Raw genomic sequence first — 15,013 nt, 5'->3', positions numbered from 1 at the left:
CTATAGTTTTACATATCAGGACATAATAAAAATCATCTGGTCCTTAGCAGGTCTGAAAATTAGGTAAATGTAGCCTCAGATAAACAACAATATATTACACCGTGTCATGATTTATTTAACAAAAATAAAGCCAAAATGGAGAAGCCATGTGTGGAAAAAGTAAGTGCAGCTTATCATTCAATAGCTTGTAGAGCAATAACTTTAGCAGCAAGAACTTGAAGTAACTGTATGACTTTATCAGTCTCTCACATTGTTGTGGAGGAATTTTGGCCCACTCTTCTTTACAACATTGCTTCAGTTCATTGAGGTTTGTGGACATTTGTTTGTGCACAGCTTTCTTAAAGGCTCACCACAGCACTGCAATCGGGCTGAGGTCTGAACTTTGACCGGGACATCCCAACACCTAGAATTTTTCCTTTTTCAGTCATTCTATTGTAGATTTGCTGGTGTGCTTGGGTTCATTGTCCTGTTGCATGATCCAATGTCGCTTTAGCTGTTAGACAGATGGCCTCACATTTGACTCTAGAAGACTTTGGTGTATGAACCACTCTGGTTCATGGTTGACTCAATAACTGCAAGTTGCCCAGGTCCTGTGACTGCAAAAGCCCAAATCATCAACCCTCCACCACCATGTTTGGCAATTGGTCTGAGGTGTTTATGCTCATATGCTGTGTTTGTTTTTTGCCAAATGTGTTGTTGTGCATTATGGCCAAACATCTCCACTCTGCTCTCATCTGTCCAAAGGGCATTGTTCTAGAAGTCTTGTGGTATCTCCAGATGCAACTTGGCAAACCTAAACTGTGCTGTCATGTTCTTTTTCTCCTTACAACCCTTCCAAATGAACCAAATTTCTTCATTCTTTTATAATTGTACTGTCATGAACTTTAACATTTAACATGCTAACTGAGGCCTGTAGAGTCTGAAATGTAAAGTCTGTGTCTGGTTTTTTTTTTTCAATTTCTCTGAACATTGCACAGTCTGACCTTGGGGTGAATGTTCTTGGACATCCATTCTTGGACCAACTTGCAACTGCCTTGAATGTTTTTGATGTGTGAATTATCTTCCAAACAATTTAAAGTCCATCATCCCAAAGAATGATGGACTTTAAATTGCTTGGAAATGGCTTATAACCTTTCCCAGATTGATAGGCAGTAACAATAGCTTCTCTACGATAACTGTTGATATGTTTCCTCCTTGGCATTGTGTTAACACAAACTTGAATGCTCCAGACCAGCAAACTGCTAAAACTTCGGCTTTTATAGATATTCTGTGCCTCTAGCTCTTCTTTAGACCTTAATTCACCATCCTTTTTAAATAAATCTTGGTATTTTAAAAGTTTTGCTTTTGTTATGAGATTAGGTTGTGTAAAGGCCTCAATAGATGATACCCATACAGGTGTTTTGTGATGTATTTGTTGTATAATCTTTCTCCACATTCCCAATAAAGCTCTTCTTATCATATGTAAATGAAAATGCTTTTGCTCTTTATCCTTTTTATACCATAGATAAGCATGCCAGCCTAATTGTAAATCATGTCCTTCCAAGTTAAATAATCTATCATTTTCCAAAGTTATCCATTCTTTTATCCAATCTAAAATACAAGATCTTTAATACAGAACCCAATATGGAAGACCAAAGCCAGCCCTCTGTTTAGCATCTTGCATTGCCTTAATTTTAATTCTTGGTTTTTTATCTTGCCATACAAATCTCATGATTATTTTATTAAGTTCTTGGGAAAAGGTCTGTTTTAATATGATAGGAATTGTCTGAAATAAGAATAGGATTTTTGGCAAGACACTCATTTTAATCGCCGCAATCCTTCCCAACAACGATAATTGTAGTTTATCCCATTTCTCCAAATTGTTGTGTATCTCCTTCATCAATTTCATATAATTATCTTTAAATAGTAATTTGGATCCCTAAATATCCCCTTGGAAGTTTGTTTTCTCTATTAACTTCTGCCGTTCTTGTTCTCTTATATTTTTTGTAAGCATTTTTGTTTTCTTTTGGTTTATTCTCATTCCTGCCATATCACCAAAGTTTTTCAACGTTGCCATCAGGTCTTCTATTGAATGCACTGGATCTTCCAGTATAATGACTAAGTCGTCTGCAAAAGCCTGAAGTTTATAGATTTGGCCTTTTACTTTCAATCCTTTCAATTCCTTTTTATCTCTGATTTGTTCAGTTAATATTTCTAAAGTCAAGATAAATAGTAGTGGAGAGAGTGGACACCCCTGTCTGGTACCTTTCTGTATTTGTATTTCTTTCAACAGCTCGCCGTTAATTCTCACTTTTGCCTTTTGTTGGGTATATATTGCTTTAATTAGCTTCAAAAATCTTTCTCCAACTTGTAGTGTTTCCAGCAAATATATCATAAAATTCCAATCAAGATTATCGAAGGCTTTCTCTGCATCCAAGAATATCATGGCCATCTGTTTCTCCGGGTGTGCTGCATAATATTCCAAGGAGCTTCCCCATTTTGGCCTTATTTTTGTTAAATAAATTATGACATGGTGTAATATGTCATGTGTTTTTGTTCATCTGAGGTTGTATTTATCTAATTTTCAGACCTGCTAAAGATTAGATTATTTTTACTATGTCCTGATACGTAAAACTATGACATTCAAAGAGGGTGTACTTTCTTTGTCACATGACTGTATACTAGATAACATATTTCTCCAAACTATTGGAGGAATAGCAAGTTTTTGTTTTGTTTAGAATTTTCCCCACTATTTCCTGAAAGAGGAAGGGTGACACAGAACAGATAGAGATACTTCTATTGTGGGTTCTGAGAGTCATCATAGCTGTAGGAGTATGAAGCTAGCTGAACCAATCTGATTCTGCTATTTTGGGAAGAGTTACAGCAGTCTTTACTGAGCATGGCTGTGAGTGACCGAATAGCTCATAATCTGTTAAACATTTAATTGGCTCACATATTGAAAAGGCATTAAGTGAAAGCATCAGTTTAAACAACAGTGGCCTTTCATGTCCTAGAAAGAGCCGTGGAATGAGAAATCTTACTGTACTCTGATTAAGGCAGGACTTGATGATCCATAGGGTCCCTTCCAGCTCTGCAGTTCTAAGACTATGATTGCTCTTACTCTTAGTCTTATTATTTTATTATTTTATTACTTTATATTATTATTACTATTATTATTATTATTGTTGTTGTTGTTATTGTTATTGTTGTTGTTATCATTATTATCATTATTATCATTATTATCATCATTATTATTATTATTATTATTATTATTATTATTATTATTATTATTATTATTATTATTATTATTATTATTATTATTAGGCTTATTTTTACAAAGCATTTCCCTTTATCAGCAGAATGCCTAGAGAACTTTACAAGGAGGGAAGATGAGAGGTTGAGATGAAGTCTAAACATTATTTGGGTTTGGAGAAGACTGTTTCCTGTAAAATGCATACAGTATATGTATCACCATAAATGTGCTTGCTTACTAGTACACAAAGATTTCTATGCAGTCAGATGATGCATGGGAAAGTGAAGTGGATAGAGTTAAAAGTTAAGCAATTCTTGTTAAGTATTCGCGAAGGCTTTCACAGCCGGGATCTGATGGCTGTTGTAGGTTTTTCAGACTATTTGGCTCCTGTCCTCTGAAGATGCCAGCCACAGAGACTGGAGAAACGTTAGGAAGAAAAACCTTCAGAACACAGCCAAACAGCCCGGGAAACCTACAACTAATTCTTGTTATTTTTCTAAAAAAAGGACACAGGAACTTTATGTTCATATTCATGTGTACACACCAGCAATACCAGAATCAGGGGACATCCTCTCAAATTGGGTGTTGGGAGAGTGAGAACAGACAAAAGAAAATATTTCTTTACCCAGCGTGTTATTGGTCTGTGGAACTCCTTGCCACAGGATATGATGATGGCATCTGGCCTAGATGCCTTTAAAAAAGGGATTGGACAGATTTCTGGAGGAAATGTCCATCACAGGTTACAAGCCATGGTGGGGATGTATAATTTCCAGGCTTAAAAGGAAAGTACTTCGAAATACCAGATGCAGGAGAGGGGTATCAGGAAACAGGTGTCTAGATGTCTCATATGCAGCTGGACTAGATGGGCCCTTGGTCTGATCCATCTGGGCTCTTCTTATGTTCTTATGAGACCATTATTGTTACCTGAGAAGGAACAGCAAATATCAACCCACGCCTAGTGAGGAAGCTTAGTATTTATAGATAAGTGTTAGTGGAGGACATGAAGTAAAAATTCATACAAGGATCTGTCCTCAGGAGTAGCAAAAGGGAAAAATATGTCAATGGCTACCTATTTGCTGCTCTTTTATACCACAAGAAAGGGGGAGGGGGCATCTGTGCAACAAAGCTTGCAGTATCATGATTGAAATTTCCCAGGGTTTCACACTATGTCTGAAGGTAAAGGTATTTCAGGCACTGAGATGAAAATGAAAAAACACTAGGGATATGCATTCAAATTTGGAAATATTTGGAATTCAGCAAGTAATGCCATATTTGGTAGTTCCAAATATATCCAAATCCAAATTTGATACTTCCAAACATCTGTAATAATAATTGCTAATATTTGGAGTCATATTTACTTCCATAGATGAGAAAGCAAAAAGCTAGGTTTCTGCTAGCTTATGGAAGAAGGGAAACTAAAGCCTACTACTCAGACATCCTGGAGTGATTTCTTGAGAAACTGAACTTAAAGACACTTTGGCACCAAAGGGTGCAGCAGCAGAGAACTCATGTCTCCTGACTGAGGTTGCCATGGCTTTCCCAAGGGGACGGGGTTGAGAGCAAAACCTATAAATGATACGTCTATACCAATGAAGTCTGGATGCAGGTACAGACACCAGAAGATATGGTTGTTGTGGGTTTTTCGGGCTCTTTGGGCTCTGAGTGCTATCCTCTGAAGATGCCGGCCACAGAGACTGGCGAAACGTTAGGAAGAACAACCTTCAGAACACGGCCAAAGAGCCCGAAAAACCCACAACAACCATTAGATCCCAGCCGTGAAAGCCTTCACGAATACCAGAAGATATCTTTCTTTCCAATTGAATGGTGGGCATAGCTGTTTATAAACCCCCATAGCATTTGCTATTAGGATATGCTCTGGTACAAGCCTACATTTTAGCAGTTTTCTCTTTTTTCTGAACATCCTCTTGCATTTACATTTTCTACACCTCTTGTATATTGTTTACTTAATTATAGATGCATGGTAGTCAGCTATGTTACTGTGCAGCAGAGGAAATGAACTTTGTTGTTGTTGTTTAGTCGTTTAGTCGTGTCCGACTCTTTGTGACCCCATGAACATTTTACAAGATAATTAAAAAAAAAAAAACCAGAGGCAGGCCAAACAAAAAATTATAACTTTGAAACTATCATTCACATTTGTTGAAAAATAGCCCTAACAATTATTTTGTGTTTGGATGAGAAGTGATTAACTGATGAAAAAGAGTCAGCTTTTGATATTTTCCCTTGCTTGATGTCAGTGAGCACAAGAGGGTATTCTGTAGATCATACTGACTGCCACCACTAGTACTGTAAACATTCAGACTGCCTTTTGCTATGTAAAGCTCACCTTCTTTTTTTCTGCTGATAACACAGGGACAATATTGTGCTGCAGTGTTGGGCCATTTGCTGGTGTTTTGAATCATGCATACAGAAGCATAATATCCCACATTCATAAACCAGAGGGATTTTTAAATTTTTTTTATTTTTTTATTTTTTTTGGAGGAGTGAATATAGTTAGGAGTAAGATTTAGGAGTAGTAGATTCATAGAATAATACCTTATAAATTAATAGGGAAATATTATTTTAGGCTTAGGCCCTTTGGGGGTATTTCAGGCAGGAGAATAAAATTTTGTTATATAGAGACAGATACATTAAGATTTTGCTTGTGTATCTCTGTGTGATTTTTATTGGAAGGGTTGTGTTATTCTGAAGCAGAATCATATACTGTTCTTTGGGTAGAATCCACAGGCAGTGTGAAATATGAGTGTGGTAGAAGTAAACCCTTGGGAATGCTGCCTGCAGCTGCTACAGCAGCTTCTCTTAAGAGGAATGGGAGACAAAGAGGAAAAAAGACAGGCTACAATGGCTTTTATGAGCCCCTCAAACAGTATCTGTCACCCAACTGCCTTGTTCAGCACTGACGCTAAGAAACAGCAGCAGGCAGCAGTAGACGGTGCGTGTTTCTCTGCCAAGGAGGTGGCAGAGAAGCCTCTGGTTCAAGGTAGGATAGAGATGTGTGAACCTCAGACACATTCCTGTGACATCTTTTTGTGCAAGGCAACCAGGGCAAGGAACAAAAAAAGACAGTTAAGGAGGGACATTTTCTCCCAAACAGCTGACGTGCTAGAGAAGGACAAGGATGGCATTGGCACTTGTGTGGCTGGGAAAGGGATTTATGAAGAGCACCAGACACTGCCTTCCATATCGACACACCTCCATCATATTCAAGAAGGGATTTACTCCCAGCCCCCAATCCCAGAAAATCTCTCATGTGCAAAGCAGCATTGTGGTTGGTAGGAACTCCCCTGAAATACATGCACATCTGACATGAGGGAGGAACAGACTGAAGGGACTCGGGTGGGCCCTATTTCAGAAAAATGTGACACTGAAATCACCCTTGCCCCTCCAGTTGTGCTTACCCCATCAACTGCTGGAACTAGTAGTGATGACAAGTTAGCAATCCCTCTTAGAAACATGCAGTCATAAAATGAAGCTCCCAAGAAATCAATAATCTGGAAGCATTTTAAACACTGTGCCACAGATGCTCACATGGCTGAGTTCATGCAATGCAAGAAGGTGCTTAACTATAGGAAAGGACTTGCACAACCTCTCCAATAGTAGCATGCTCAGCCACCTGAAGACTCAGCTCGGGGCATTGCTGCTGGCAAATGAAATGGGCACTGTGGGGGCAAATGGGTTCTTTAAGAGTCATCAGAAAGTAGAGGTTAAGCCACCAGAGAGACAGGGAGGTAGATGGGCAAACAGCAAGAGGTGGGAGGCAGCAAGTGCCAGACCCACATCTCAGGTGACCCCTGAGGAGCTTAGAGGGGAAAAGGCCTTCTACAAACACAGAAATGTCAGGAATACTTGTCACCTAGGAGAGATGAGAGCCCTGGATGGCCAGCCCTTCTCACTGGTGGAAAACACTATTCCATAGGTCTGTGGCAGAACTGGCACCCCCATTACTAATTGCCATCCCAAATGAAGTTGCAGGATGGTGCCAGATTTAAATATTTATATTTAAGTTTGTTTATTAGATGTTTTAATATTGGCTATTTTTATAGCTCAGTGGTTTATGTATCTGTCTGTGGAGCCAGAGTTTGGGAGTTTGATTTTCCACTGTCGCTCTTGAGAAAAGAACTGTCCTGTGTAGCCTTGGGCAAGCTGCACAATCCCAGGGCACCTCCAGAAGAAGAGACTGGCAAACCACTTCTGTGTATTCTCTACCTAGAAAACACTGGGAAGGGTCACCACAAGTTGGAATCAACTTAACAGCACACACACACTTTTATAAAGTTAAAAATTTTATATATGGGCAGGACACAGTTGGGCCCTGTTCAATGTGGCTATGATGGATGATAGCCACACAGCTCACAACATGCAAGAGGCTCTGAAGAACATGCTGAAGCAGTGGAGTTCAGCTACTGAAAGGCAAGGTCTTGGTCACAGCTGGGAAGATGATAACAATGGGGTGTATTGTTCACACTCTCAATAGTTTGGTGTGCTTTTCAGGGTATGGACACACACATGCCTAATATAACTGAGTAGGCCAGAAAGGTGGCACAGTATTTTCAGCACAGTGTCTGAGGCAGTAAGCTATTGCAGCAAAGGCAAGAAAAATTGAGATTGCCATTGCACCCCTAATTTAGGATGTGGCGATGTGATGGAACTTCATTTTCTAGCTGTTTGAAAGGGTGCTTGAGCAGCAAAGGGCACCCCATGATTTGGCACTGGAGAGTTTTACTGGTATGGCTGCTCCTCTGGGCAAAGAAGAGTGGGGCATTATGGGTCAAACTGTCTGTGTCCTCCAAAATTTTGAGAATGCAACACAGGCCCTTAGTGGAAAATCAGCCTTCTTCAGACAAGTGATTCTAATGTCCCAGAGCTTGGTTGGCATGAAGGATGGCATGATGAGGGGACCAACTTTGCATGTATCCCTAGTAAATTTCATTCTGTTATTTTCATCTCAGTGGTCAATCCTATCAAAATCTTTTTGAATTTTGTTCCTGTCTTCCAAGGCAGTGGTCCTCAACCTTGCGCCTCCAGATGATCTTGGACTTCAACTCCCAGAAATCCTAGCCAGCAGTGGTGGTGGTGAAGGCTTCTGGGAGTTGTAGTCCGAAAACATCTGGAGGCCCAAGGTTGGGGAACACTGTTCCAAGGTATTAGCGATTCTATTCAATTTTGTTTCATCCGCATATTTGATAAGTATTCTCTGCACTCCCTCATCCAAGTCATTAATAAAAACTTGACAGTTATTCTATCCAGCCCACACTTAGTCAGTTTGCTAAGCAGAATATCATGGAACACTTTTTCAAAGGTGTTACATACAGCACTGATGTTACCTGTCTGTCATGGGTTTGGAGGGAAAGTTCCATCCTATGGGGAGTGGAAGGCGGGACATCAGGAGGAGGGGCTGTACTGTATAAATATGAGATGCCTGTGTGGTGAGAGAGAGATGCTGAGAGACACTGGGATGTGACGAAGCAGCAGCTGGGAAGAAGAAGCTGTTGTGGGAGTCTGAGTGTCAGACAGGGTACTACTGTGTGTCAGAGTACCAACCTGATAGGTTCAGGTGTCTGTTGGTTAGCCAGAACTGATAGGTTCAGGGTCTGTGCTTCAAGTTAAGGGTTCTGTGTGAACCAAACTGTATGCTTGTATGAGTGAGAATAAGCCACGTTACTTTATCCTATTCACCTGATTGTTTATTTTTCCCTGTGTGTATTTAAATAAACCTTATTCTTTTTATTGTTTAAAAATCCATCCCTGGTCTGTGTGACTTCTTACAGGGAATGGTTGGTGGCAGCTTAGTGTAACTGTGTGACATATCCCAGTAGGTCTGGGTTTGTCACATTGATTGGTGTCCAGCGGGTGGGATACGACTGGTCCAGTTGTCCAGTGGTCCAGCAAAGCCTTGGCAAGTGTGCCCAGAGCAAGGGGGGTCTAGTCAGGGACAGTCTGAGGCGCGTAGGTAATCTTCTAGGTGTACCTCACGGGGAGGTGCGCTAGTAGAAGAACGTGCCAACTGGGGAGACTTAGATTAAGGTGCTCTGAGGCAGCCTAGTTTTGGCGGGAAAAAGCTGAGGCAAAACTGCGTAGTAACAGTGAGCTAGCTTGCCAGCTGAGAGGCCCAGCAGAGGGGGGTAGGCTCGGATTCGCAACTGTTGCAAGTTAGTGCTGAAAGAACAGCAGCCTAGAGAAGGCTGGTTCTGAGGCAAGAAGGAAAAAAGTGGTCGTTTTATTTTGAGGCTTGACTTTTTAAAGCAGCCTGTTCTGAGGGGGGATTATGCCCTTGACTCGAAGCCAGATGGCCGAAATGAGTGACGTGAAAGACCCCCAGATTGACCAAGGTTCTGAGGATGAATTTGGCTCAGTGCAGGGTGACAGCACAGGAGAGCAGAACCCAGAACTTAGAAAATTGCTCATAGCCCAACAGCATGAACTGAGGATGAGGCAATTTGAAATGGAGGAAAGGGAAAGAGAAGAAAGGTTAGAGAGAGAAAGAAGGGAGGAAAGGGAGAAACAGCGGCAATTTGAATTAGAGAGAGAGAGAGAGAGAATGGAGAGGGAGGAAAGATTGGAGAGAGAGAGAATGGCGTTTGAATTAAGAAAACTGGAACTGATGAACCAGAACAATAATAATAATAGGGATTCTGAGGGAGGCCAACTGTCTAAAGCTGACCTGAAGAAATTCCCTGTGTACCACAAGGGAGATTGTCCCGAGGTGTTCTTTTCCTTGGTGGAAAGAGCGTTTGTGGACTTCTCAGTGAGGGAAACTGAGAAGATGACCATCATGCGGTCTTTAATCAGTGGTAGCCTGGCTGAGGTTTATGCCGAGATGCCTGAGGAACTGATGAAAGATTTTGCAGAGTTTAAAAAACTGGTGTTTGCCAGACATGGGATAAATGCAGAGCAGCTGAGACAAAGATTCAGGTCCCTCACCAAAAAACCAGAACAGACTTTTACCCAAGTGGGGGCCCAATTGGTGAGGCTGCTTGAGAAATGGCTATCGCAGGAGGGAACAGAGACCTATGAGCAGCTTAAAGACTTGATAGCGCTGGAACAGTTCTATTCAGTCCTGCATGGGGAATTGAAATTCCAGGTGAGGGAAAGGAAACCGAAATCTGTGGCAGCAGCCGCAGAGATTGCAGATTTTATTTCCCAAATAAGAAAGCCCTTGGGTGAGGGGAAATCTGTAGGTAAACCCAAAGAAACCTACAGCAAGTACTCTCAGGGACCAGGGAAAAGCCAGCAAGGGGGAGGGGCCCATGGTGAAGGGAAGCCCTCAGACATGAAACTAAGACCTCAGATTTTGGAGGGAAAACCAAAACAAGATGAGAGAGAATCAAAATACACCAGAAAATGTTATTTCTGTCAGGGAAAGGGTCATCTAATCTCAGAGTGTGAGAAATTAAAGCAGCTAAAAGGAATGGTGCCTCAGAATGCTAGTGGGACCAAGCCAAAAGCTGTGTTCTGTGTCCAGAAAGAGCAAGGCTCAGTGTCACTGAGGGAGCCTGTTGCCATGGCTACTCAGTCTGGAACAGCTACCTCTGCTGATCAGGCTGAGGAAAATGGTCCTCTTGTGGAGGTAAAGCGCTGCTTGCTGATAAAAACAGATTCTCAGTTGTTTGAGACAGCAGGGGTGGACGTAGGAATACTTGACCGTCAGTATAGGGGGCTGCGGGACACTTGTTCCCAGGTAACCCTGTGCCATCCAGATATCATCCCTAGGGAGTTTATAATCCCAAATGAGAGCATGAAGGTGGCAGGGATTGAGGGGCAGGTAATCTCTCTGCCAGTAGCAGAGGTACCTGTCAACTTTCAAGGCTGGAGGGGAGTTTGGAGGCTAGCGATTTCATCGACTCTGCCAGCAGCCGTGCTCGTGGGAAATGACCTGGCTGAACATGTGAAACGGGTGCTAGTGATTACACGCTCACAAGCCACCACGGGGACAGTTCAGGGGGGTAATGATGAGCCAGAGACGGAAGCAGAGGGGAGTTCAGAAGCTGTGGTGGAAACCTTAACCACGGACAGCAGATTTGGACAGGAGCAAAAGGCAGACGCCACTCTCCAAAAGTGTTTTGAACAGGTGACTGACGCCCAGCTAACACCTGAAACCCCAGTGAGATTTCTGGAGGAAAAGGGGATTTTATATAGAGAAACCCTGAGGAATATCTCAAAAGGGGGAGATGGGATCAGAAGTCAGCTGGTGGTACCTGAAAAGTATCGCCCCATGATCTTACAAAGGGGGCACTCTGACATGTTTGCTGCGCACTTAGGAGTGAACAAAACACAGCAGAGAATCACACAGAATTTCTACTGGCCTGACATAGGGAAGCAGATCAGGGAGTTCTGTAAACAATGTGATGTGTGTCAAAGGCAGGGGAATAACCGCGACAGGACCAAAGCCAAGTTGTGCCCTTTGCCTGTGATTGACACTCCGTTCAAATGCATAGGGGTGGATATTGTGGGACCTTTGCCCAAGGCCACAAAGAGGGGGAACAGGTTCATTCTAACAATTGTGGACCATGCCACAAGGTATCCTGAAGCCATACCCTTGACTAACATTGAAACTAACACAGTGGCCGATGCTTTGGTGGGGTATATGTCCAGGATGGGATTTGCCTCAGAGATAATCACAGATTTGGGAGCATCGTTCACATCAAAGCTCATGAAACGCTTATGGCAAATCTGTGGAATTAAGCACAAGGAAACCACTGCCTATCATCCGGAAAGTAATGGGTTAACTGAGAAGTTCAATGGGACTCTAATGCGCATGATTAGGGCTTACTTGGCAGAGAATCCAAACAATTGGGACCAGAAGCTGCAATCCCTGTTGTTTGCTTATCGATCAGTGCCACAAGCCAGTACCGGGTTCAGTCCATTTGAACTTTTATTTGGGAGAAGGGTGAAAGGGCCCCTTGATTTGATCAAACAAAATTGGGAGCAGATCACCCAGGATGACCCACAAGACGTTGTGACTTACATAGACACCTTGATGAATGACCTAAGAAGAAATCTAGAGCTGGCAGCAGAAAACCTGCAAGCTCAGAAGGTCAGACAGAAAACATGGTATGACCACAAAGCTAGAGAGAGGCACTTTGACCCAGGGGAGGAAGTGCTTTGGCTTAGGCCCTGCAGAGAGAACAAACTGCAGCTCAAATGGGCAGGACCATATAGGGTCATTTCCAAGATGTCAGACCTGAACTACCTAATAGAGCAGGAGGAGAACCAAGCAAGGAGGGTGGTTCATGTGAATGCCCTAAAACCCTACTACAGAGGGGAACAGAGGGTTTTATTCGCGATAAAAGCAGCTGAGAGTGAGGAAGCTGAATTACCCTTCTGGGAGGGTAGAGGGGAAGTAAAATACAACCCAGAGGAGGTAAAGATCAGTCCTGCACTCACCCAAGACCAGCAGCAAGAACTAAAAATGCTGCTTAGTAAATATCAACAGGTGTTTTCCAACAAGCCGGGGATAGTGAAGGGAGTGATGCATCGGATCCACACAGGGGATGCACCCCCGCAGGCAGTATCCCCATACCGAGTAACGGGACCCTATAGGGACAAGGTGCGGAAGGAGCTGGACGAGATGCTGAGGGAGAACATAATCGTCCCCTCTTCTAGTCCTTGGTCCTCTCCGATAGTCCTTGTGGACAAGCCTGATGGGAGCATTAGGTTTTGTGTCGATTACAGGAAATTAAACCGGGTAACCACTCCTGATGCCTACCCAATGCCCAGGCTAGACAACCTGATTGAAACCATAGGGGGTTGTCGGTTCATCTCATCATTGGACCTGGTAAAGGGATATTGGCAATTAAGAATTGATCCCAGGGATCAAGAAAAGACTGCCTTTTGCAGCCCTTTTGGTCTCTATGAGTTTCGAGTCCTGAGCTTTGGTCTCAGAAATGCACCAGCCACATTCCAAAGGCTGATGGACCAGACCTTGGCAGGGCTCAGTGACTTTACAGTGGCCTACATTGACGACATAGGGATCTTCAGTAATACCTGGGAAGATCACCTGATACACCTGGAGTTAGTGCTGCAGAGGTTAAGTGCAGCAGGGCTAACAGTAAAGGCCAGCAAGTGTCAGCTGGGTAGCCCAGAAATAAAATACTTGGGTCACATGGTAGGGGGAGGAGTGATAAAACCCCTGGAGGCCAAAATAGAAGCTGTTCGTGATTGGCCTAGACCCAACACCAAGAAAAAAGTCAAATCATTTCTTGGGTTGGTGGGCTACTACAGAAAGTTCATCCCGAGGTTTAGCGAGATTGCGGCTCCGCTGACCGATCTGACGAGGAAGACGGCTGATGACCGCATCCCGTGGACCAGCGACTGTGAGGCGGCGTTCCAGAGGTTGAAGGAGGCGTTAATCAACTATCCTGTCCTGCGTGCTCCAGACTTCGACCGGGAGTTCATCATCTACACAGATGCGTCTAACAGCGGGGTAGGAGCAGTTCTGTGCCAGGAGGATGAGAATGGTGACCAGCATCCAGTGTCCTACCTGAGTAGGAAACTTCAAAAAGGTGAGAGACATTTGGCAACCGTGGAGAAGGAGTGTTTGGCCATAGTCTACGCGATCCGGAAGGCCAAGCCTTACATCTGGGGAAGACATTTTATTCTGTGTACTGACCATTCACCATTGCAATGGTTAAAGACAATGAAAACCCACAATAGCAAACTTATGAGGTGGGCTTTAAACCTACAGGACTATGACTTTGAAGTGAAGGTGGTCAGAGGGTCAGTGAACTGTGTTGCTGACGCTTTATCAAGAAGACCTGAAGAATGAAGACGGCGAAAGAAACATGGACTATGTACATATTTTGGTGAACAAAAAGTAAAATGTACCTGTTTGTTGAATTTGGTTTGTATGAATAAAGGTAAATTGATGTAATGTATATGATAAATGTTTAAATGCCTAATTGCTATGGTTAACTTAGAATGTAAGTATGAGTAAGTATAATATGGTATGTATAACTGTTGTTGTGTGTTTTATCCAGGTTGTTTTTTGGTGAAAAGCACGTTAGCTTTCCCCCTACAAAACAACTTATAAAGAGGGGAGGTGTTACATACAGCACTGATGTTACCTGTCTGTCATGGGTTTGGAGGGAAAGTTCCATCCTATGGGGAGTGGAAGGCGGGACATCAGGAGGAGGGGCTGTACTGTATAAATATGAGATGCCTGTGTGGTGAGAGAGAGATGCTGAGAGACACTGGGATGTGACGAAGCAGCAGCTGGGAAGAAGAAGCTGTTGTGGGAGTCTGAGTGTCAGACAGGGTACTACTGTGTGTCAGAGTACCAACCTGATAGGTTCAGGTGTCTGTTGGTTAGCCAGAACTGATAGGTTCAGGGTCTGTGCTTCAAGTTAAGGGTTCTGTGTGAACCAAACTGTATGCTTATATGAGTGAGAATAAGCCACGTTACTTTATCCTATTCACCTGATTGTTTATTTTTCCCTGTGTGTATTTAAATAAACCTTATTCTTTTTATTGTTTAAAAATCCATCCCTGGTCTGTGTGACTTCTTACAGGGAATGGTTGGTGGCAGCTTAGTGTAACTGTGTGACATATCCCAGTAGGTCTGGGTTTGTCACAAAAGGTTTTGCTGAAGTCAAGATATATTATGTCTACCTCATTCCTGCCATCTACCAGGAAGGTTACCCAATCAAAAAATGAGATAAGATTAGTCTGGCAGAATTTCTTCTTGACAAATCCATTTTGGCTTCTAGTTGTTATTGCATTGTTTTCAAAGTGCTTTCAGGGTGACAGTTTATAATCTGCACCAGA

General features: G+C 42.7%; 1 protein-coding gene across 4 annotated transcripts in view; it reads right to left on the bottom strand.

Annotated features, from left to right (window-relative positions):
* The window catches only part of FGD3 (FYVE, RhoGEF and PH domain containing 3), a 137,602-nt gene that overhangs the window by 12,809 nt on the left and 109,780 nt on the right, over positions 1-15,013 (bottom strand). The gene's annotated exons all lie outside the window — the stretch shown is intronic.

This window comes from Pogona vitticeps, chromosome 2 (genome assembly GCF_051106095.1).
Source record: "Pogona vitticeps strain Pit_001003342236 chromosome 2, PviZW2.1, whole genome shotgun sequence".
NCBI lineage: Eukaryota > Metazoa > Chordata > Lepidosauria > Squamata > Agamidae > Pogona > Pogona vitticeps.
This window is presented reverse-complemented; position numbering and strand designations above follow the sequence as displayed.